This window comes from Myotis lucifugus, unplaced genomic scaffold (genome assembly GCF_000147115.1).
Source record: "Myotis lucifugus unplaced genomic scaffold, Myoluc2.0 scaffold_1787, whole genome shotgun sequence".
NCBI classification, from domain to species: Eukaryota; Metazoa; Chordata; class Mammalia; order Chiroptera; family Vespertilionidae; genus Myotis; species Myotis lucifugus.
Window position 1 is genome coordinate 1,212 of NW_005872835.1, and position 24,184 is coordinate 25,395.

General features: G+C 53.8%; 1 non-coding gene across 1 annotated transcript; it reads left to right on the top strand.

Annotated features, from left to right (window-relative positions):
* The first annotated feature begins 534 nt into the window (after positions 1 to 534).
* Positions 535 to 641, top strand: LOC111824492. The gene has a single exon (XR_002827577.1). It is a non-coding gene; the product is annotated as a U6 spliceosomal RNA (small nuclear RNA).
* Positions 642 to 24,184: the final 23,543 nt, after the last annotated feature.

Sequence of the window (24,184 nt, forward strand, 5' to 3'; positions counted from 1 at the left end):
CTTTGTGCCCCTCTAGGCCAAGGCAGAACCACTTAAATTAGTGGCTAATTTTTTTAAGGCATCGAGACCTTTGCCTAAAGTAAAACTATATGAGGTGTTTAAAGGGGCAGCTGGGCTGGGCCGCTGGGGGCAGGAGTGGGGAGGACAGAGACCGGCAGCCCCGGGAACCGTGGCGGAAGGATACACGTCCTTTACAAATAACCGCCAGGTGCTGCGCAGCCTCATTCCCATGACAATAACCATCGTTGGCCTTGACGATTGCTGCAGCCTCCCAACAGCTGCCCAGCTGCCCATCACCTGGGTGCCCTCCTCAGGGTGCCTCAGTCCAGTCCGGCCACCACAACAGGTGCCCACGGCTGGTGGCTTAGCCAGCAGCCTTTATTTCTCACAGTCCTGAGCCTGGTAGTCTGACAGCGTGGTCGCTGTCTGATGAGCACCCTTTTCTGGTGTAGAGATGACTGTCTTCCTGCTGTGACCTCACCTGGGAGAGAGAGAGGGAGCTCTCTCTTATCACCTCTTAAAAGGGCACAAATCGTGCTCGCTTCAGCAGCACATATACTAAACATTGGAACGATACAGAGAAGATTAGCATGTCCCTGGGCAAGGATGACACACAAATTCGTGAAGCATTCCATATATATATATATATACATATATATATATATATATATATATATATATATATATATGCACACACATACATACACACTAGAGGCCTGGTGCATGAAATTCGTGCACTCAGGGGGTCTCTCAGCCCAGCCTGTGCCCTCTCGCAGTCTGGTAGCCCTTGGGGGATGTCTGAATGATGACTTAGGCCTGGCAGTCAGATATCCTTAGTGCTGCTGTGGAGACAGGAGAGGCTCCCGCCACCACTGCTGCTCTCGCCAGCCGTGAGCCTGGCTTCTGGCTGGGTGGTGCTCCCCCTGTGGTAGCGCACTGACCACCAGGGGGCAGCTCCTGCGTTGAACGTCTGCTCCCTGGTGGTCAGTGTGCGTCATAGCGACCCGTCGTTCCGCTGTTCGGTTGATTTGCATATTAGCCTTTTGTTATATAGGATAAAAAGGGCATTAATCTCATGCTGAGGGCTCCACCCTCAGGACCTGATCACCCCCAAAGGCCCCACATCAGCTACTTTCACACTGGGAACTGGACTCCGATGTGTACATTTTTGCAGGACACAGACATTTAGTCCAGAGCGCGGGGCAGATCTTACAGGTGCACACCTGAGCCCTCCCCTCGTCCGTGTAGAACCCTCGTGCAGTGATGGCGAACCTTTTGAGCTCGGCATGTCGGCATTTTGAAAAACCCTAACTTAACTCTGGTGCCGTGTCACATATAGAAATTTTTTGATATTTGCAACCATAGTAAAACAAATACTTATATTTTTGATATTTATTTTATATATTTCAATGCCATTTAACAAAGAAAAATCAACCAAAAAAATGAGTTCACATGTCACCTCTGACCCGCGTGTCATAGGTTCGCCATCACTGCCCTAGTGGCTCCCAAAGCCCACAGGGTAAGTGTCTCTCCAGGCCCTGGCCGTGGACATGACATCGGTCCCTCCTCCTGACACCTGCTACGATCTTGCCGCATGTGTGTCCTGGCCATCCTGCCTGGTTGGCGGCACCTGTAATTCATCTCGCCGTTGGCATCTCTCCAGGCCTTTGCACATGCTGTTCCTTCTGCTAGAAACACTCTCTCCCCTTTGCCCCTGTGAGGACTTCACCTCCCACGTGCTCATGCATTAAATAGGTGTTTCTTTAAAAGCTTCTGCTCAATTCTTTTTTATTTTTTTGTTTTTGTTGATTTCAGAGAGGAAGGGAGAGGGAGAGAGAGACAGAATCATCAGTAATGAGAGAGAATCATTGATGGACTGCCTCCTGCACGCCCCACACTGGGAATCGAACCCACAACCGGGCATGTGCCTTGACTGGGGAGTGAACCGGGACCTCCTGGTTCATAGGCCCACACTCAACCACTGAGCCACGCCGGCTGGGTAAATAGGTATTTATTGGTCTCATCTTGGGTGCCAGGCACTGTCTTAACATCTGAGGTCACAGAGACGAGCAGAAGTAGCGTGCCTCCTGCCTTCTTGAAGTTTTTGTCCAGGCGCTGCCTCCTCCGTCAGCGCCCTTCGCACTGCCGCCACGCCCCACCAGCAGCGCCTTCTCCTGGACTCCGTGGCAGTGCGGGCAGCTCGGTCACGTGTACCTGTTTGTGTGTCTGTTCCCTCCCTTAGCGGTGAGCCGCGTGGGGAAAGGGACCAAGCCTTATTCCTCTCCTTATTCCCGGCATCTGCCTTCAAGAAGTTAATGCATTCCACATTTGTTAAGGGTTTATGATGCGCCAAACACCGTGCCAGACGCTGGTGCTAGAACAGTGAGTGAGACAGCCCTCCCCACCCTTACAGAGCTCACGGGTGAGGGAGGAAGCTCACGGTGAGGGAGGAAGACAGACCGGCGGTTCGTTCTGCGCCTCTGCTCTCTGATGTACATCCTGCGTAGTCACTGTCCGTGGGGTCCTGGGGTCCATTACAGATACACAGAGATTATGAATGTCCACCGTGTCCTCAGTCAGGTGATGCCCCGGCCCATCTCCGACATAGAGATGGAAAATGCTTGTGGAGTTTTCCCGTTCCCGTTAGTCTCCATCGCCATGGTAACCCCCTCTAGGAAAGGGGACGGGAGGTGATGCTGTCTTGTCCAGGGTCCTTTTCTCACCCTTTGCTATTCCAGGATTTGTTGATGTCGGCGGTGACTTCAGCATGTGCGTCCACGATGCCAGGTTTATCTTTAAGTGACGTAGGTTTGTTATGCTTAAGGGCACAGGCGCGGGGCTGTGCGTGTGGGTTATACGATGGGTAAGCCTGCATCCTGACGTCCAGAGGGTCAGCGGGGTGGAGCGGTGCAAAAACAGGGCTCAGAGATGGTGGGGCTGGGGGCTGGGCCCTGGTGCATCAGGAGATTCCCGTGGGTGAATGGGGGACTCAGCTGTCAATCAGGGCGGGTGTGGGGTTTGCCCGAGGTCATAGGGCAGAGCCAGGACTCACCTTGGACCCGCCCACAGTCTTCCGGGTGCTCTGCTTCCCTACTTTCTGCCCCAACGCGCCTCCTGCCTGTGCCCACTGCCGTGACTGTTCCTCACGCTCTCCTGCGTGTTCTGCACTGGGACTGGGCTTGGCCCGTGAGCAATTGGGAAGTGCACCCCACACTTCCTGCTTCATGGTGGTGGCACCACTGTCTATGGCCCACCACAAGGGCAGGGACCCTGTTTCCAGCACCAGAACCACGTCTCAGCATCGGGCAGTGCTGAGCAGGTGCCTGTGGGGAAGTGCTGGCTAAACAAAGCCCTCCCTCCCCCCACACACTGGATGCGGGGGGCCATGTGGGGCTGCTCCCCTGGTTCCTCGCTCACACTGACCTGCACTGACCTGGAACCAAAATGCAATAGAACCCTCAGTTTCCTGAACCCAACAGAAATGATGTGGCCCATCTGGACCCGGGCTGAGCAAGTGGGTTTTGACCCCCAAACCACCTGACCTAGAGCACATTTGAGAGGAAATGCCAGGAAAGTGACTGTTTTTTTTCTCTTTTATGGTTAGTTCCCACATGCACCCTGACCAGGGCCAGGGATCAAACCTGTAACCCAGGTCCGTGCCCTAGACCAGGAATCAAACCCTCAGCCCTTCGGTGTGGGGCCGGTTCCCTAACCATGGAGCATGTCATGCTGGGTGCCTGGCACTGTGCTACGTGCTTCCCACGGGTCCCGTTCTTTCCTCACCAGGCTCTGCCGGTGAGCGCTTTGCTTCATTATTTCACAGGGAGACAACAGAGGCCAAGGGGGTCACGGCCCGTGAAGGGGTGGACCTGCCCGCCACTAGTGCCGCCACTGCTCCCCCTCCACAGCCACTCATTCACTCCACACCTCTGTTAAGTCCCTTTTCCGTGCCGGGCGCTGTCGTCAGGGCTGGCGATAAGTGCAGAGCCACAGACATGGCCTCCCCCGGGCCAGTATCGCCTCTTCCGATCTAAACAGGGAGACAGCAACCATCAGATAATGAGAAAAAGACGTGGATCCCTGACCGGTTTGGCTCAGTGGATAGAGCGTCGGCCTGCGGACTGAAAGGTCCCAGGTTTGATTCCGATCAAGGGCATGTGCCTTGGTTGCGGGCACATCCCCAGTAGGAAGTATGCAGGAGGTAGCTGATCGATGTTTCTCTCTCATCGATGTTTCTAACTCTCTATCCCTCTCTCTTCCTCGCTGTAAAAAGTCAATAAAATATATTTTTTAAAAGAAGAGAGAAAAAGAAAAAGATGTGGAATTCAAGGTCTGGCAAGTGCCGAGAAGGAAGTGCCCAGGCAGGTCTGCGGCCGTGAACGAAAGGAACCTCGGCCTCCCTCTGTGGCATCAGGGAGACTCCCCGAGGAAGTGGCACCTTCCGGATTTCGTGGCACTGACGGTGGACAGCGGATCCCCGTTGCAGGTGTCATTGCAGATGGGGAAACTGAGGCTCGGAGAAGCTGAGCGAGGGATTGTGCAGGGCCCCACGGTGTACAGGGTGTGGAGCCAGGATTCGCACCCAGCGGTCTCTCGCCAGAGCCTTCATTCTTCTGGCGGACGCGGTAGAAGGTGTTGAATTGGGAAGGCGTTTCAGAGGGGAGCAGACCTGTCGTGGAGGTCTAGCCCCTTTCCTTCTGGGGCTGCAGTGAGCCACAGCCTTAGACTCTGCCGTCTGGTTCCCCAGTTTCCACAGAGCCCAGGGGGGTCCAGGGAGGTCCTGCGTGTCCCTGGGGCTGACGGGTTGACCGCCCTGGGGCCAGGCGCCCTTCCTGCCGCTCTGCATTCCCGCTGTGATGGGCGAGTGCTCCCCCTCTGGTCTCCTTTAAGGACAGGCTTTTGCTGCTGACCCATCTAAGTAGCCAGGAGCCTAGATCGTCTCCTGCTCTGTGGGTCTGAGATTCAACAGGCCCCCCACCTGCTCTCTGGCTGAAAACGGCCCCAGCAGCCCCGGCCAGGTGGCTCGGTTGGAGCGTCGTCCCATCACCAAAGGCTGGGGTTCGATTCCCGGCAGGACACATACCCAGGTTGTGGGTTTGATCCATGGTCGAAGTGCATACAGGAGGCAACTAATTGATGTTTCTCACATCGACATTTCGATGTTTCTCTCTCTCCCCCTTCCTTATCTTTCTCTGAAATCAATAAACATCCTCCAGTGAGGATGAAAAACACAACTGGGCCCAAGCAGAGCCAGGGACGGGTGACCCAGACGGTGATTGAATCAAAAGGAATTAGATGCTTCGTGAAAATCAACGTCAACTTGTAAAACCAACGGTGGCACATTCATGGTTAAAGTGTTCTGTTCCACATCCATGGGCACGGCTGTGCCCCAGGCCATGACGGGCACCCTCGGGTATAGGAGAGGAGTCCTGGCTGCTCCCAGCACCGCTCCCTCTCCCCCAGGCAGAGGCCGCAGCCCCTGGGAAGTCAAGGGTTACGCATAGAAAGCAGAGTGTGGTCCCGTCTGCTCTCAGGGAGGTGCTGTTCGGGTCTACGGCCTCGTGTGCTCCTGTGGTGAGAACAGTGTGTGCAGTGACGGCCATTGACGGTGTCCATGTAAGGGCCACGTTGGTCCTGAGGGCAGAGTGGGGGATTTGCAAGGTCTTCTGTCTAAAACAGGGTCATCTTCTTAGAAAACCGACCCCAAGGGACCTCGAGGGCCGTTCTTCCTGCTACCGGATCCCAGGCGATGCGTCTGCTGTGCCCAACTCCAGGGGCTGCACGTCTCATTCTCCCACCGCTCAGAAGCCTGGTCCCCGGGCCCGGGAAGGCCAAGGTGGAGCCTGTTGATCTCCCCTGTCCCCCACACCACGTTCCCTTCCTGGCTGTGCCTTCCAGGGTAACGGGTGGGTAGATGCTCCCAGAAATACGGGCGGAATGAACGGATGGATAACTGAGTGCAGAGGGCACGGCCCCGGCCTGCCAAGGTCACACCTCCGACCTGGCCCGTTTGGCTGCATAGACAACCAGCGTTATCCTTTCATTCTCACGTTCCCGGGGGTTTAAATCTCTGGAATTGACTTTGAAATTGACTTGCTGCCTTTTGAGGAGTCGCCGTGGTGCTCAGGTGTTTGGGTTCCTCGATCTTGGACCGTGGTTAGTGGTGCTAGTCAATGTGCCAACAGTGCCTCATCCTCCCGGAACGAATCCCACTTTGTTCTGCTTCACGGAGGGACACGTGCTGTTTGTTCAGCAAATAACGATGTAACGATGGCAGCAGCTGCAACATCGAAAGTCCGCTGTGTCTTCTCTGTGAGTTGGTTTCGCTCTGTAGCGTGTTTCCTGTGCTGGCCCGTGTCTTCCTAACCGCTTCTCATGACGGACCATCCCTGCTCCACACGGTGCGGACGCCACACAATCTATATAAAGTGAGGGTGTGGCACCCAAAAGGGTTCCATCTGAAATCAGCCGTTATCAGGATTATAAAACTCTGCTTCCCTGATCATTCGCTTACAGTGTTAATTCTTAGAAGCCAACGCACTGGACCAGAAGGTTTTTGAGACGGACTGTGAAGTTGCACCTCGGATGGGACCCCTTGACCAGCATCTCTACGGAGGCCTTTTCTCCCTTCCTCGTCGGTCACGTGATGGACAAAAAAAGATGGAACCTGTAGTCCTTCACGACACGTGTCTTTGGTTCCCAGTGAGACTGATTTTTTTTTTTTAAGCAAATGATGGGCCATGAGTTCATTGAGGTCTCTGTGAATGAATGTTTGAAAACCTTACAGTCACTGCCTGGGGAAGATCAGGGCGGCCGGCATGGCAGGAGGAAGGGACTCCACACACGTTCAGCCACATGGTCCACACTTCATCCTGACCATCCCGGCGATGACATCATCCTGCCTCCCGAAGGAGAAGCAGGGGGTGGGGAGCAGGAGCGAGGACGAAGGAAGCAGTGGGCGGAGGGGCCACGTGAGCCCAGGAGCTCAGCCCTCACGTCCGGTCCGAACACCGCGTCCTCCCTTTGCGTGTGGGTGGCGCAGGTTTGGCGGGAGACACGGTGGCAGCGCTGGTGTCTGGTGGAGTAAAGCCCCTGCCGTGCACAGTGCTATCCGTGGTGGCTCATCCCCATTTCCCTCCTCGTTACGCACTCCACACGAGGCGCCGCGAAAGAGAATCAGTCTAAACCACGCTGACGATCCCCGTTGACCACACCCTGGAGGCCTGTACGGGGAGGAATGAGGTTTCTGACGAAGCCGAGCCAGGCACAGGCTTTGCGGCTGGATGTTAATCTCGAAGGAGTCTTGGGTCTCATGCAGATCGCGCGGGGACGTTGTAATTCAGAAAAGGTGGCAGAGGCGCCCTCTTCGGCCGCAAGTCCAGCTAAAGTCAGGGAGTGCGACAAGCATCTTTTCAATTAAGGAAGCAGGTGGTTATTTGGGCAGAAACCGCCCGGGGGAGGCAGGCACAACCGCGATGTGGAGGAAGTAGGAAGCCTAATGAGGTGTAGACAGGAGGGTACCGTGGGGACGGTTTTAATGAGTTTATTCAGTGTTTGCATTAGCATGTCTGTTGCTATGTGACCGTGCTTTCCTGAACATTGGCAAACCTATGGGTGGCCCCGGTCTTGCTTACATGATAAACCAGCTCCTCAAAGGCTTCCTGTGCCTCTGCATTACTGCGAGTTCCAAATTAGGGGAGCCCGCCGTGGTCAGATTTTATTCTTCTTCTTTAAGTTATACTTCCTCTTCGCTGTCTTTGGTTTTTAACTCCACTGAGCTTTACGGTTAGTTAATTCGTTATCCTCACGCCGTCCTCCCCCGGTGCTCAGCTCCTCGGGGCTCCCACACCACGCGCTTTCAGGCCGCTGTCCAAGTCTTTGCACGTGCTGTTCCACTCTCCCAGCCCTGTTCTCCCGGTGAGCTCCTCTTTGAACCACAAAACCCTGCCCACCACTCATCCATGAAGCTTTCTCTGATGCTACCGGAGTGATGCTTTCTATGAAGTTGGTTCTTGGGGGAGGTGGGAGGAGCTTTTCCTCATTCTCATAATGAAAGTTGTGTGTCTGATTGTGTCATCCTGTCCCCTCTGGCAGAACAGCAGCTCAGAGCTAACCCCTTTTAGCGAGGCCCGTGGGGCCATAAGAATAGAGAGTCCCCCGACTGGGAGGCCTGGATTGGAGGGTCATCAGGTCACTGGCTGCTGGACTGGCGACAGCCTGTGGGGACTCAGTTTCACCATCTGTAAAATGGGACTAAGGTCCGTTTCTTAGATTAGTCTCACTGTTGAGTGAGACGACACCTGAGCTCTGGACGCATGGAAGATGGTTCGCTCCTTGGGGTGTGAGTTCATCTCCGGCTGCCTGTGGCTCTGCCTTTCCCCGCGCTGCTTTGGAAATTGCCTTGCTGTCCACTTGACGTTGAAATTCCTCGGTCCCAGATCTGTGTCTATTTTTATCATCACTTTGTTGTCTATGTTGTAAGCCACCTACAGTCACTTGTGGAACTGGCTCAGATCTTCTGAAATCAGCTCTTCTGCTTAGAAAGTGGTTGAGACCACCACTGCTGGGGGGTAGGGGTGGGCGGGGCAAGCCAAGGCGCCCGGGCCTCCCAAGCTGCCGGCCTCCTCCAGGGTCCGCGATGGAACAGCCCGCAGGGATGCTGAGCCAGACGTGAGAGTGCTGCTTTATTGACATCTCGGCAGAATCCGCACCTCGTTGCGTGGTTCAGGTCTGGGAAGCTTGGCTTGGACTCGAGGCCAATTGGAACCTTCTTCCTCCAGCTCAGATCTCAATGGGGGTCCACGAACCCACATGTGGCTGCAGAAATAGGAAGAGTCGTGGCGAGCAGACCCTGAGTGTACTTGCCAGCTGCCCCTCGGTGCTCTGACCTCTGTGAGGGCCAGGTCGCAGGGCCGGCTTTCCCAATGTGGCGCGGGGACCCACTCTCCCGGTCACTGTCGAGCGGAGAGGAGGGCCAGGTGTCATCGCTGGAAAGCTCCCCAGATGACCGTAAGGGCGGCCAGGCTTGAGAAACTGTTGGGCTGCTCAGCCCTTCGTCACCAAGCGGGCGGGTGAATGGTGCAGGGCATAGTGGCCGGACCCCACCCCAGCTGCGTGCGTGCAGAATCGGCGGCAGGCTTGGTGTTGAGGGCCAGCGAGTGAATGCCAGGCTCTGAGCAACTGAATGGGCGTCTTCTCCCTTTTAGGGAGATGTGAGGGTTGGGGGAAGGCCCTCAACGTTCTGCGATGTGGTAGAGTGGGCGGGCAGGGGCTCTCTCCCGGGGATTGGATCGAAAATCTGTCTAGTGTTAAAGCAACTGGCTTATGCTGGCGTGCCCTGGGCTGCTTCCTTCTCACGCCTGTGACAGTGCTAGGGAGCTGGGTGTAGCCTGGGCAGATACCTTCTCCTGTCCTCACGCCCAGCAGAGAAGCCAAAACTCAGGCCAGCAAAGCCCTTTGGTTCCAGCAAGAGCCGTGCCTCCTTCTCTGGTGGTCAGTCCGTCAGAAATCCCTGCGGCCCGTGACTGTCCCTCAACAGAGAGGGCCCAGCAGGAGGGCAGGCGACTCTGTGTGTGTGCGTGCATGTGTGTGTATGTGTGTGTGTGTATAAGAGAGACAGAGAGAGAGAGAGAGGCAGAGAGAGAGAGAGAGAGAGAGAGAGAGAGAGAGAGAGTGTGTCTGCAGGAAGATGGTGCTCAATACTCACGCCCGGTGGCCCCTTGTTCTGCAGCTGCGCTGTGGGCCGCTGCCCTTCTTGGCACAGTCATGTGGTCAGTGGTTCGTCCTGGTTCTCGCTGGGAGAGACCTCCCCCCCCCCCAGTTCTCCAATCCTGCGCTTATACAGCGGTATCTTCCAGAACACACTCACTGCCTGGCGGTGACGGTAGCCGGTGGCCTGGCGGGTGGGGGCTGGCGAGGGGAGGCTCGGGAGCTGAAACACGACTGGGGGTGAGTCATGCACACAGGCGCGGCGTGGCAGCGCCGTGGAGGGGGTATAACAAGGCCCATCTGTGGGGCATTTTTATAAACCCAGCTCTGTTTCCATGGAAACGAGACAGCATCCGCCAGAACTGTTCTGCAGGAGTCAGAGACCCCACACCAGGAGGAGCGGAGCCAGGTGTCTGGGAGGGGACGGGTTGGGCCTCGGGCCTGGAGCGCCTTCATCTTCGAGTTCCCATTGCCTGTCTTCTCCCCCTCCTCTCCTCTTCTGCTTCTACAAAGTCTGCTCTCTTCTCCTTAATTCTCTGTACATCATCCTCCCGCCCTGGCCAGTTCCTCCCTGCACCACCACGCATCGCAGGCCCAGCCCATTTCAGCCCCGCTGGTCCAAACGGCTGGAGGCGTTTCCGGTGTTCAGTCTTGGTGGGGTCTGCAAACCACGGCTTGTAGGCCACACCCGGCAGGCCCCGTGCTTCTGTGAACGCGGTGTTCCTGGGACACAACCAGGCCGTGTATGTGTGCAGTGTGTGAGCTGCTCTCACCTGACAAAGGCAGGGTTGAGAGCCCTAACGAAGACCTAATGGCCCACAGAACCTACAGTATTTACACCGCAGCACCTGTCCTGACGCCTCTCTCCCCTACTCTGTCTCCATCACGTCCAGTTTCCTGGGGAACTAAAGCCCTTTGGATGTGCTCCAGGCCTAGGGCCCGCCTACCCGGCCCAGGAGGGAAGCTAGGCCTTTGTTTTCTAGTCGATGGTAAAGGGCCGGTCGGTTGGTCGGTCGTGGCTGCCCCAAGCACTATTTTGAGACAGGATTGGAGTCTGTGTCTTATCTCCTTGGAAAAGAGGACTGTCCTTAGTCTCTGCTGCCTGCACGGGGAGTTCAGAGAGGGAGCTATTTGTCATATATTCATTGTCCCTCACCTGCACACTTCCTTTCATTTCGTTTTCTTTCCCTCCCCTCCTTCTTTTATCCCCAATTCCTTTCATATACAGTGGGGCCTTGACTTAAGAGTTTAATTCGTTCCGTGACAGAGCTCGTAACTCAAATTACTCGTATATCAAATCAAAAAGTGAACGAGTGAGACACGTGATGCTGGGCTGATGTTGTGGCGTTCACTGTGACGTTTGCTGCGCCAACTAGCGGTGGGGTATCTGAAGCTGGCTCGTAACCCGAATTTTAGCTCGCAACTCAAAGCAAAAAATTGGCCGAGAGACAGCTTGTATCTCGAAAAACTCGTTAGTCGGGACACTCGTAAGTCAAGGCCCCACTGTATATTTATTCAAAAATAAAACATTTTAGGTTACAGGCACTGCTGTATTAGTCAGGACAGGCTACGCTCTGCTGCAGTAACAACCCTCCCCACCCCCGATTCTCAGTAGCTTAAAACAGCAAATGTCTCTGGTGATTCATGTTGCAGCCCATCCAACCTGGCTTGGCAAGAGGGCCCTGCTCCTTACAGGGACCCAGGCCTGTGGGTTGACAGTACGCCTTGACCTCTGTCCAGGTCAAGGCCAGAAGGAAGGAGAGCTGAGCCCGGAGGTGACACACCCACTTCTGCTCACAACTCAGAACTAGTTACAGGGCTCCATCCAACCACCAGGGGGTGAGGAAATGCATTTCCATCGTGTGCCTGGGAAGGAAGAGGAGCCAGAATTGCTGCGTAGGATGAGCAACCACCCAGCACTGCTGACAGAGACAAATAAGAACCTGCCACAGGCTGGATTTGTTGAGTTCTTACCAACACTTGGTGTTGTTGTCACATTTGCTCTTCACACCCACCATGAGAGGTTTCCCGCCTGCAGGTGAGAAAAGCTGAGGCCCGGCAAGACTACAGGACTCGATTAGAGCCGCTCAGCTGGTGGGACTCGCAGGTGCGATTCTGGCTTTGGAGCAGGAGCTCTGTCCGCAGCAGGGATGGAAGCGCGTAGGAATAGCCCTGTTCTGTATATAAGAAATAGGTTGGAAACTTTAAAGGTCTGGACCAGAGTTGCAAGGCTACAAAAAAACAGAGATGGGAATTGGCCTCATAGCTTTGTGCTTCCAAAACTTGGACTGTTTTCTCCAAGGACAATGTTTCCATGTGCTGACAAAAGGAATTTAGGTCAAATATGTGAATTTTTAGAGGCCAACTGCCTGGTTTGGATGTAATGATTCATAAAAGGCTTAAATTATGCATCATTGAAGCTCTCCCATTGGAAAGTTAAAATGTCAAACTGTAAGTTTCTCTCTCTCTCTCTCTCTCTCTCTCGAGCCGCGACCAGCACGGCTCAAGAGCAGACAACTCCTGAGTAGGGGCGACGGGGGATTGAGAAAAAGAAAGAGACAGACACAGAGACAGTAGGGAAAGCTGGGACCAGGTGGGACGCTGTCCTCAGATGGAGAGACAGTGACCCAGAGCCGGTGCAGTGCATTTATTATATACAGCATGATCCCAGGAAGTGTTACTAGAGTTTAAGACAAAGGAAATTATGTGAAATCATGGTTAACGATCAAGCTGCAGTTCTTCATTCTTGTGGCGTCTTTGTAATTGTCACTCCTGGCTGAACCCGGATAATTGCATCCGTTCCTGGCACCTGGCTGAACTTAGATAATAAAACCCACCCCCTGGCACCTGAGCTAAAGGTCAGGCTGACAACATACCTGCCTCTGGCAAGGTATGTTTCCAGGACATGGCTCTGCCGGCGCCACTGGACTCAGCCGACAATCAGCTCATGCGCCTTCCCAGGCGCTCTCACCAAACACACTCCCACAGCTCAGCACCTATGCAATCTAGCAGCCATTTCCTCGAAAATAGCATCTTGTCACATAGGGATAATGCGTATGCAAATGTGGTTCCCTAAGTGCAATCAAGGAAAGGAATGGAGTGTGATCAGGGCCAATGGGAGGAGAGCTGAGGCCCCAGGCATGGGGCACTGAGGAAAGGGGCCCCATTTAGCAGTGTGCAGCTCAGTGAAGATGAATATGGGGAACCCCTGTCTCACTCTACAGTGAGCCATGTCCTTCATTTCAGGACAGGGAGCACCTCCAAACTGTTCAAGTCACCACACCACTCCGAAACTCTGTTTCCTCGTCTATGGAATGGGTATAATAATTGTATCTGCCTCATTGAGTTGTTGAGATGAAATAAATTAATACATGTCAAGTGCTCAGGACAGTAAGCAAGTTCTCAGTGAATATTAGTAATTTATCATCGTCATCATTATCAGTAACTTTACTCTGGGATGGGCAGTGACTTGGGCGCCAAGTGCCTCCTCTGTCACTTAGTAACTGCGTGACCTCAGGGAAGTCCTTTATGCTCCTTGACCCTGTGTTTCTCCAATCAGTGTGCATTTATCTAGTACCTTCTAAATGTCAGGTACAGCCCTAGCCAGTTTGGCTCAGTGGATAGAGGGTCGGCCTGCAGACTGAAGGATCCTGGGTTTGATTCTGGTCAAGGGCACATGCCCGGGTGTGGGCTCTATCCCCAGTAGGGGATGTGCAGGAGGCAGCATATTAATGATTCTCTCTCATCATTGATGCTTCCATCTCTCTCTCCGTCTCCCTTCCTCTCTGAAATCAATAAAAATATATATATTTTTAAAAATAAATAATTATCAGGTACAGTGCTAAGCACTTTCCATATATTATCTGTCAGCTGCCAACAACTTGAGATAGATTACAGATCCCATTTTAGAGATAAGGAGGCTGAGGTTCAGAGAAGTTAAGCAAATTGCCTGGTGTCACACAGCCAGTTAGTGGGGGAGCCAGGTTTGAGCCCAAGTATTTCTGCTTCCAAAGCCTATACTCTTAACCACCTCCCTAAGAAACAGGGTGGATTCCCTACCTCAGAGGGTTCTTGGAAAGTCTTCACGAGGTCTGAAATGTCAAACACCCATTACAGGGGTGGGAATATAGTGGATGTTCAAACACGGGACTATGGTTAACAGCAGCAGCAAAGCAGCTTCTTCTTCTCCCTCTTCTATCCCCTCTCCTCCCCCCATCATCACCATCACCATCATCACATCACCACCACTGTGTCATCGCCATCACTATAATCACATCACCATCAGCATCATTGTCATCACCATCATCACCATCATCATCCCATCACCATCATCATCACCATCATCCCATCACCATCAACATCACCATATCATCACTACCATCATCATCACCATCATCATCCCATCACCACCATCACCACCATCATCATCACCATACCACCATCATCATCACCATACCATCACCACCATCACCATAACATCACCATCATCATCACCACCATCAACATCACCATTACCATCATCATACCATCACCACCATCAGCACCACTGTCATCACCATCACCATCATCATCACGGCTTTCTCTAGGTGCCCTGACCCATTGTGTGTACCTTGCTTTCCACCCCGCCCCTCCTTGTGCCTGCACCACAGCCTGGTCCCTGCGCTCCCCGCCCTCTTGCCCTCGTCCACGCCTCTCTTTCTGCTCCACCCATCTCGGCATGTCCACCTCAGCCAGTCTTTCATCCAGATCACAAGCACTTTTCCATGGAGACTTTCTTGTCCTACCCTGGCCTCAAACTACATGTGAACTGTTGTGCTTTTGCATTCTTAATGGTGTGTGATATGAACTCTACTTGTGGGCTTATTGACTTGTCAGTCATTCCCTTACTAGAGCTCAAACGCCATGACACAGGGAGCAGGTGTGGAGTTCACTGTCACGGACCCAGCCCAACCGGAGGCATAGGCAGGCGTTCAGCAGGAGAGGAGGGCACTCCATGCATTCCTCCATCCGTTCCTTGAGCACCACCACACGATGGTTGCAGTTTTCTGTCAAAAGGTTTGCCTGGCCAAGTAGGTTTTAGAAATACCTTTTCTGTCTCCACTGCTGCCGAGTCATGAGAATAGTGGTATGCCCAAGGCCCTGAGAAGGCCTGCGGTAAAGAAACACTTAAAAAAAAAAGAAATAACTTGCATTTTTTTAACCTGGTAAACTTATTTGCTCATTGATGTTCCCTTTTCCACAAATACCCATTACTTCCCTGGGTAAGAAATGAAGAAGATAAGGCCTTTCTGGTCCTAGGCCCATGGAAAAGATTTGTAATTATTTCGGGGGAGCAGGGGAAGAGCTTCCCACAACGTCCGATTTGTGGAAGTAAAGCTGCCGGCGGCGGGGAGCAGGCGGAAGACGAGCATCCGCACCCAGCAGGAGGGGCCTTGTCAGCAATGGGCTGACCAGAAGCACTGCCTTCCCTTCAGCCACAGAGCTCAGACCACCGGGGCCAGGGAGGAGCAGGGGACCGTGTGTCCCTCAGCTCCTGGGGCTCAGTCAGGGGAGCGGGGAGGCAGGGTTGGCCCGGTGTTCCCGGTGCACGCGTTGTGCGTTTATGTGTTTGCTTGCTTGTTTGCTTGCTTTGGGGAAGGAGAGACTGTCGAATGTGGAGCCTCCCCCGGGCTGGGCGTCTCCTGTGTTAACGCCCTCCCTCTGCGTCATGGCCCTGCGAGGGGGCGTCCTCCCCTCCCGGGAGCAGTAACCCAAGCTGTCCTGTCTCACAGTTGAAAACACATGTCTGTTCATTTGCAGGGTAAACAAACTTGCGTTTTAAACTGTGAACCGAGGAAGCTCTAAGACGGTCAGGTGGCCAGTCCCCCGGATGCGGTTTCTAGTTCAGTGAACAGGCTTTTCAAGTTCATTTGACAACCACCATGTACGTGGTACCTTCCCTGTTCCTTCATCTTCCTGATACACTTGGGAGTTCATGTCACTACTCCCTCTACTAGTGAGGAAACCGAGGCGGGAGGGGAATGGTGACTCATTCACCGTCCGTGCGGCAAACGCCTGTCCCGCTCCGGGGTCAGGGCCGGGGTGGAGTGTGCTGCCGGCGGGCTTGTACTGAAGGATAAGGTCACCTGCGGGTCTTTGCCGAGCGCGTGCGGTGCGTTGGGCACTGTGCTGGGTGCTGCGGGCTGAGTGTGTGTGTCCCCCCAGATCCACATGCTGAAACCTAATCCCTCCTGGGGTGGTACAGGAGGTGGGGCCTTGAGGCCATGAGGGTGGCGATTGCAGGAACGGGGTTAGTGCTCTTCTAGCAGAGAAGACCCCAGAGAGCTCCCCCCGTCTCCCTTCCCACCTGTGAGGACCAGCGAGAAGACTGACTGACATCTGTTGACGTTTAAGACAGAACAACTGCAGCTCCAGATTCAGAGGAACTTGTCCGAGGCCACAGCTGCCGAGTGGCCGCCAGGGACCCAGTCCAGGCCGTCGGGCCGTTTGCCCAAGAAACGCTCAGATGCGGCACCTCTTTCCTGACAGCCTGTGGCCTTGCTGTCAGCAGCTCTCAGGACCCGGGACCACAGGAAGGGAGCGAAAGACGGGGTGAGCCCCGCCCTCCTGTGGCCCCTCTGAAGAGGCTCCACTGGCCGGTGAGCAATCGCCCGGCACCCCCATGTCCGCCGCCCTCTGCACCCTGGGATTGAATCCAGACTTTCCCAGTGTTGTTATCTTAGCAAAGGCCACCGGGGGATTTCTCCTACATTTGTCATCGTCCCTTAAAACACGATAGGGAAGGAAGTTGCCCTGCCGGGCTGAGGCTAGGATGACACTTTATCCACATTTAGTTTAGACGTAAATGTCGTATTGGCTCTGGGCCGGGGCTGCGGGTAGTCAGAATAAAATGTGTGTGTGACACGTGACCCATGGGGGTTTGTGAGCGAGGCGAGCGGCGGCTCCAGGGGAACGCAGGCAGGGGACCTTGATCGTTGCCGGCGGAGGGTCAGCACCTGCTCTCAGAGGCAATATGCTCACAGCTCCCCCCCCCCCACCCCCCCAGGCTGTCTCTCCAAACTGCCGTCTCCAGCGCCCGCTCTGCAAGCCTGCTCGGACCTGAGCAGCATTCACTCCTTACAAAAAGCAGTAAGGGGCCATTGAAGCGGCACCTCGCTTCCCAGACATTCTTATCCACTTCTCTTCCCTTTTGATTGAATTCTTGGCTCCTGCCTCCTTCTCCTCCCCCCTCCCCTCCCGCTCCCCATCGGCACAATAGCAAACCCTGGTGGTTCTGCAGGCTCCTTACTCCTCCACGCCCCTCCCAGAGCCAGCCTCCTGCCCTCACCGTCCTGGCTTATGGCGAAAGCCGGCTAATGATCCCTCAGCTTTCATCCATGGAGCTGCCAGGGTGAACTCCTAAAAGGCTTAAGTCAGATCATGTCAGGCTTGTTCAAAACCATCCTGAATCCGATCCAGATTCCTTTCTGTTGGGATTTGCGTCTATTAATACTGCCTCCTCCCTTTACCGGCCCAGCTTAGAACCAACTGGAGAATGAACCAGAGAGAGGCAGGCAGAGAGCCAAGTGTCATGTTTATACTGACCAGGAAGGTGTAGAGGGACGTGGCCTGGGTCTGCTGAGCGGTGAGCTTCTAATGCCCCCCCTCAACTGGGCCTCCCCTATCCACCCTCCTGCCCCCCTGCTCTGTAATCACAGACGTTACCTCCTCCGGCAATGTTTCCTGCTGCAACCCTCCCACCTGTATTCATGCCTTTTTACTCATTTTTAACAAGATGGTCTTTTTCCTTCCGGATGTATGTGGGGATTTATAAATGTTGAATATCTTCTTGCAATTTGTAGCTGGTAGTTACATGTTATGGTGACTTCTTTTATTATTGATTTTAGAGAGAAAGGGGGAGGGAGAGAGAGAAACATCAATGATGAGAATGAATCATTGATCGGTGGCTTCCTGCATGCCCCCTGCTGGGGATGGAGCCCAAAATACCCCAGTATGTGCCCTGACCAGGAATCAAACAGTGACCTCATGGTTCATAGGTTGATGCTCAACCACTGAACCACACCAGCTGGGCTGTTATGGTGACTTTTGATAAAAATGATCTTAGTTTTAATGGAATTAAATTACCAATCTTTTCTTTTTAAAGTTGGTGTAGTTCATGTCTGCTTTGAAAAATCTTTCCCAACATAAATATAGGTCACATGCCATTTCCCTATATTTTTTTTCTAACAGTTTTTGAAGTTTGGCTTTTCATGTTTTATTCTTAAATCCAAGAGGTTTCTGTGTGTGGTGTGAGGTGTCGATTTTTGTACATGGTGACATTTAGATCCAGTTTCATTTTGTTCCTCAGAAAAAACCCGTTGTTCCAGCATCATTTGTTATCGTCCTCACGGGTCGAACACCCCCTCCCTTTCCCCAGCAACCTCATATCTGTGGTCTGTTTCTGGGTTGTCTGTTCCGTTCCTACGGTGTTTGTCCAGCCGCGCACCACGGTCCCATGGTGTGAATTATTACAACCTGATGATGTGCATGAAAATTAAGAAGACATGGGAGCTCTCTCGTGATCCCATGAGTAGCAGACGGTCTGCCTTGAGCTTGCTGGCATTTCCTCTGAGTCTTCTAAGGAGAGAATTCAATGTTCATTTTTCCTTCATAAGAAAATTGTTTTCACTATTCTCTTATATTTTATGCATATTTGCAAGTACTCCAAGTTTATGTGTTTATTATGAGAAATATATGAACAAAGTGCTAACGTTTTTACAGAAAGCAAGGTAATATTTTCATCTAGGGAGACACTGTGCCTTCTAAACCACGTACACACACAGTTCTTTTCTGGTTCAGAAATGAGCAGTCACAGTCCATGGGAAGGGTTGGATCCTCCATTCCAAACTGGGGCCCAGAGCCATCGGGGAACAGAGGATGTATGAAAAAAATGCCCAGTATTCCAGGCCCTGTGGACGGGAGCATCTGTGGGATCATCATCGATACTTATTCCAGGAGCAGACAGTCACGTGGGGGCCCGTGGAGTCTTTTCCTTTCTCCATGGGCCGGGCACTCGGGGAAATGAGGGTTCCACTGGGTTCTAAGTCAAGAGGGGCCCATCCGGGAGTCTGTCCGGGTGCTGCCGCCACAAGCCGCTCCCTGATGCTAATAATAGGAAGGAGCAAAGGGGAGGCCAGACTAGAAGCGTGGCCACCTGGGCAGCTTCATCAGGAAGCTGCAACTCCCGCTCCCCAGGGAACCTCCGGTCCATTCCTTGCACATCACGGGGGCAGGGACTGCACTGAGGGGAAGATGGGCGCCTGTGCAGTGAGGTCGGGATGACGTAGGGGGAGTGCTTGTCTGTCAGTCTAACCTGGGAACAAAGAGATATTGGCCAGAGGGATGGAGCCAACACAAGGCCGCCCGCGGACATGGGGGAACGCATCATCCCCAGACCAAGGAATTTCCCCCTCCTGTTCCTCTTGCTTCGCTCCTGCTCGCTTGCTCCTGCTTGTTCCGTGGCCCACGCTAGCCCTCCGTGCTCCGTGACCCATGACCACGCAGACCCCACATGCAGTGGATGCGGCTGGAAACAGGCTGAGCCAGCCCAGGACCGTGCTATACAGAGCAGGAGCTCTGGGCAGTGGCTTCAATCCCAGCCCGGAGGACAACAAAACGGGACTTTCCATGGCGGGAAGGAGGGAGAAGGGGCCTTGGGAACTCAGGGGCTTGGCGCCACATAAATAAAGCTTTCCAGGATGCCTCATCCTCCCGCGGCTCCCCAAGAACCCACTTACATCAGCAGCAGGCGGAGGCACAGAGCACCCCGCGGACAGCACAGGCCGTGCAGTCCACTGTGATTTCGAAACAGGGAGTCGTGTTGATTTCTGTTAAAGATTTCCGTTACTTCAATCAGACTTTGCCTCTTTCCCTAATTCGGCTGCCGCAGCCGACGTCATTCCATCTCCTGATGGATTACTGCTCAGTCGGCTGCAATCAGGAGACGGCGCGCACGCGGGGCACCGCACACGGGGGAGCACGTCCCTTTGATTTCCGAGAGGCGGCTTCTCCCCAGGTCGCCGGGAGATGGGGCTGCTCTTTGCTTCCTCAAACAGCTTCCCTCTTGGGTTTCATGGATTTCTTTATTTATAGCCGTTTACAAAGTCCTCGTGGCTCGGCTGCTCCTGAGTGGGGTGGGGGACCGCTTGTGGTTTTGATATACTTATCCAACATCAGATCGTGTTTTACCCTGAGCCACTCAGGTGTCCGTTCCACTTCCTTCCACACCTCTACCCCTCGGAGCGCACACTGCGTCTCCTAGACTCTCAGGGATGAGGGGGCTCAGCCGGTCCGGCCTGACTCAGGAGTCTCCTCTCCAGCGTCCAGTCAACATTGATTGAGTGTCAACGCTAAGCCGGGAAGTGGACCTGCTCCGCGAGGAGCCACTGTGCCTGGCTCACGTCCCCAAGGCGTTCTGTTCCCGACTTTCCTAAATGTGAAGAAGTCCCTCCTGTCTCTTATTCAGTCTCACCGCGTGTGCTTGCCCGGTTCGCGTGTTGCTCATTGTGTGTGAGCGCCTTATCATCACCGTGGCTCTCAAACCTCCTGTGCGTCACTGCATCCCGCGCGCCTGGGAGAGCACAGGCTGCTGGCCCACAGTTCATGACCCAGTAGGACTGGGGTGGTTTCTACCAGGTCTACTAGAGGGTGTGCGTTTCTACCAGGTCTCTGGGGGCTCCAGTGCGCAGATCTGGGGACCACACTAACTTCCGTTGTCCACAAAGAGCATCCCTTTCTCCCCGGGGTAGCTGCGGAGGGGCTGGCAACAAACAAAATGGGCGCAGCCTAACCCTCAGGGAGCTTGTGTGCCGTGACAGGGGGAGGGGCAGAAACTCTGAGAGGCAACTGGGGAACTGCATCTGGTCGGAGGGAGGCCCCCTTGCAAAGGTGGGTTTCCAGCCAGGACTTGAGAAATCGGTTGGCATTTGTGAGGCTGAGGAGAGGAAGAGGGGCCGGGAGAGGGAAGTTCTACTGAGAGCGCAGAGCCCCGGTGAAGACACAATCCACACAAGACCACGGACAGCCACCCACATGGAAAGGCAGGGCAGGGCCGGAGGAGCTGGGGGTGCTTGGGGAACTAGCGGAAGAGGTTCAGTTTGTAAAAAGAGAAGCCATCCCTGACCTGTGTGGCTAGATTGTTGAGCGTTGACCTATGAACCAGGAGGTCAGGGTTCCATTCCCGGTCAGAGCACATGCCTGGCTTGTGGACTCGATCCCCAGTTGGGGGCGTGCAGGAGGCAGCCAATCAATGATTCTCTTTCATCATTGATGTTTCTATCTCTCGCTCCCTCTTCCTTCCTCTCCCAAATCAATAAAAACATATGTAAAAAAGGAAAGAAGCCATGAAAACCCCACAGGGTTTTAAACCAGGGGCAGTGGTGTGATGCTTGGTTTGTTAATTTGCATGGATTTGCTAATTTATAAAGTCAGACTTGCTTGGAACTGTTCCCAGTGCCTGCCATGGTCAGTGCGTGGAGGAGCCCGCCTTCCCTTTGCTCTGTGGACAGCAAGCATTCCACAAAGATGAGCTCCCCCGGGTGAGAATGGCTCATACACGTGCGTATGCGTGCATGGCGGCAACGGGAGCTTTTTAGGACGCCCCTACATACATGTGAGCGGTGCCAGCCAATGGATAACTGGGGTGCAGCCAGCTCCCAGCTTCCCCGCGGCTGATTGTGAACAGCACCCTGCTGCTGCCCCCCTGAGCAGGCAGGAATTTAAATCAGACATTGCATCAATTTGGAGAAGGCATGATTTTGCATTCCTCCACACTTAGGCAAGATTATGATTGACTGACATGATTTAAGGCTCATAACCACACCGCCGACCCACGGGACGGAAGTATTTCTGACTCTCCCTGGCCAGGAGGCCACTCTGCATTTTATGAGGAAGAGGGGACGGGGGCAGCGAAGGTCAAGGGGCCGTGGGGGCGGAAGCGCTGAAGAAAGCGGCTCTGGCCAGTTTGCCGACGTGGAGGCGACGGGGAAGGCCGGGCCCTGTGTGCCTCCTTAGCGAGTCTTGAAGAGCAGTGACGCTTGGCAGGAGGGTGTGTGCCCGGGGCATTGGTTCACCTATGGCTTCAGTCACAGGGTTTGGCCCTTGTCCTCACAGAGTTTCTTGGGGCAGACAAACCTCCCAGCCACACATTTAGGCACCTGACTTATAGTTCTAATAATTTGGAGCAAAGAAGATCTCACAGCCATTGGACCTGGCTCCTAATTTTAGTGCCTGGACTAGGGGAAGGGCCTTTGTCAGAGCCGCCGAATAGAGGGAGGATGATGCGGGGGTTTCTTCTCCAGAAGGGAGGGTGGGAGGCACCTGAGTGTCCGCATCAGCCGTCTTCTCGCAGGAAAATAAGGTGAGGACTCCCTTATTTTATGACTTCGTGAGGTTTATGTATCTGAGCAGCCTCGGGCCTGCTAAGGCTTCTTCGTAGGTGGAAGCTATTATTGTTGCTGCTGTTATTTTTGAGGTTGTTACCTTTCCCTGTGCTGTATCCATGGGTCCCGGGCCTTGTCCTCAGCCTTCCAGGTCTCTGTAAGCTGCTTGAATCTCACAGCTGTCATTCAGGACCCAGCCTGGGGGTTGCACGAGCCACTTCTCCTGCATCCTGTTCATTAACTCAGCCTGCGGCCCGCCCAGACCCCGGGGGATGGGATCAGGTGACACCTCCTCATGGGAATAATAGCAGACAGTTCTGTGTCCGTCTGTAACCCGCGAAGCTGAGCTGTGTTTTTAAAAGACGCCTCTGGCTGCTGCGTGGGAGAGAGATTCGGGGACAAAAGCAAGTGGCCTCTCTGGGAGGCGCCTGTGGCGGCCCAGGAAAGAGAGAATGATGTCTTCTTGGATCCGGTTTGCAATACATAAATGAGGGGTAGATGGATTTGAGATACATTTTGGAATAATGGGTTGGGTCTCAAAGGCAAGAGCTACAAAGGCTGGTCCATAGAATGTGAGGATTCTTTTTAAAAAATATATATATTTATTGATTTCAGAGAGGAAGGGAGAGGGAGAGAGATAGAAACATCAACGATGGGAGAGAATCATTGACCAGCTGCCTCCTGTATGCCCCTCTGGGGACCGAACCTGCAACTCAGGCAGGTACCTGACATTGAATGTGAACCGTGACCTCCTGGTTCTTAGGTCGATGCTCAACCCCTGAGCCACACTGGCCCAGCATGAATGTGAGGACTAACAGGTGAGAGTCCAGGAAAGCCCAGGGTCCCCGCTCAGGAGCCACCAGAGCCAAAGCCTCCCTGGGAACTGTCCAGGGTCCTGAAGCGTTCACTCCACTGTCTGTCCATCCACCCAGGGCCTCGGGCTTGTGCCAGGCACTGAGTAAAGTGGGAGCATAGACAGGACAGGGTTCCCCCTCTCAATAAGCTCTCGGGCCCTAACCGGTTTGGCTCAGTGGATAGAGCATCGGCCTGCAGACTGAAGGGTCCCAAGTTCGAATCCGGTCAAGGGCATGTACCTTGGTTGCGGGCACATCCATAGTAGGGGGTGTGCAGGAGGCAGCTGATTGATGTTTCTAGCTCTCTATCCCTCTCCCTTCCTCACTGTAAAAAATCAATAAAATATATATATATTTTTAAAATAAGCTCTCGGTTCTCATGTGGTGACGGACAGCTATGCAGGGAATCCCAGGATGGGGAGATGAGTGCTAAGACAGAAAGTACAGGAAGGGGCGCCTCAGTCAGCCAGCTGAGGTCCCATCAGGCTTTCTGGTGACAATGGCTCTGAGCTGAATACCGAAGGGCGAGTGATGGGTTTCCAGGCTCGTGTGAGTCAGAGAGAGCAGTTTTATATGTAGACAGCTCACAGGAACAGAAACATGAGGCAGAAGGTCAAATGAGGACAGTCAAGGCTGGGGAGACGGGACAGAGCACCAGGAACCTTGTATGAGGGGCTTAGGAATTTCTGTTTCAACTGCAGACAGTGAGGGGGCGCAGAAGGTTTTTAAGTGAGGTGTGGGGGCATGGAATGAGTTAGGTCTTAGCTAGGTCTCCATGGGAGTGGGGTGGGGAACGGAGGCAGGGAGGGACATGAGGTCTCTGTGGCAATCATCAGCTACAGTAGTGGCAGCGGGTGGAGAGTATAGGGGTAGCCTTTCCTCCCTCTCTTCTCCTTCAGATTGGTCCCCAAATGAGGATTTTTGCTAAGGTCTCATCCTTCAAGGGACTTATGGGGGAAGAAGCTGTTATCCTCTCTCCATGCCCCTTAGCACCTCATTGGATTTCTGATGAGTGGGTTTCCCACATGACGTATGCCTCCTTTCTCTATTGGAAGTAGCTGGCATGTGGCAGGGAATGCTCCTTGCAGCGTGCCTGGCCCCTCTGCTCTCCAAACATCCTACCCGGAGGCTGTTGATGTCCTTCTCTCTGTCACTTCCTCCTTCCACAGGATGGTGGGGTAAGGGTCTGCTCTATAGATGCAA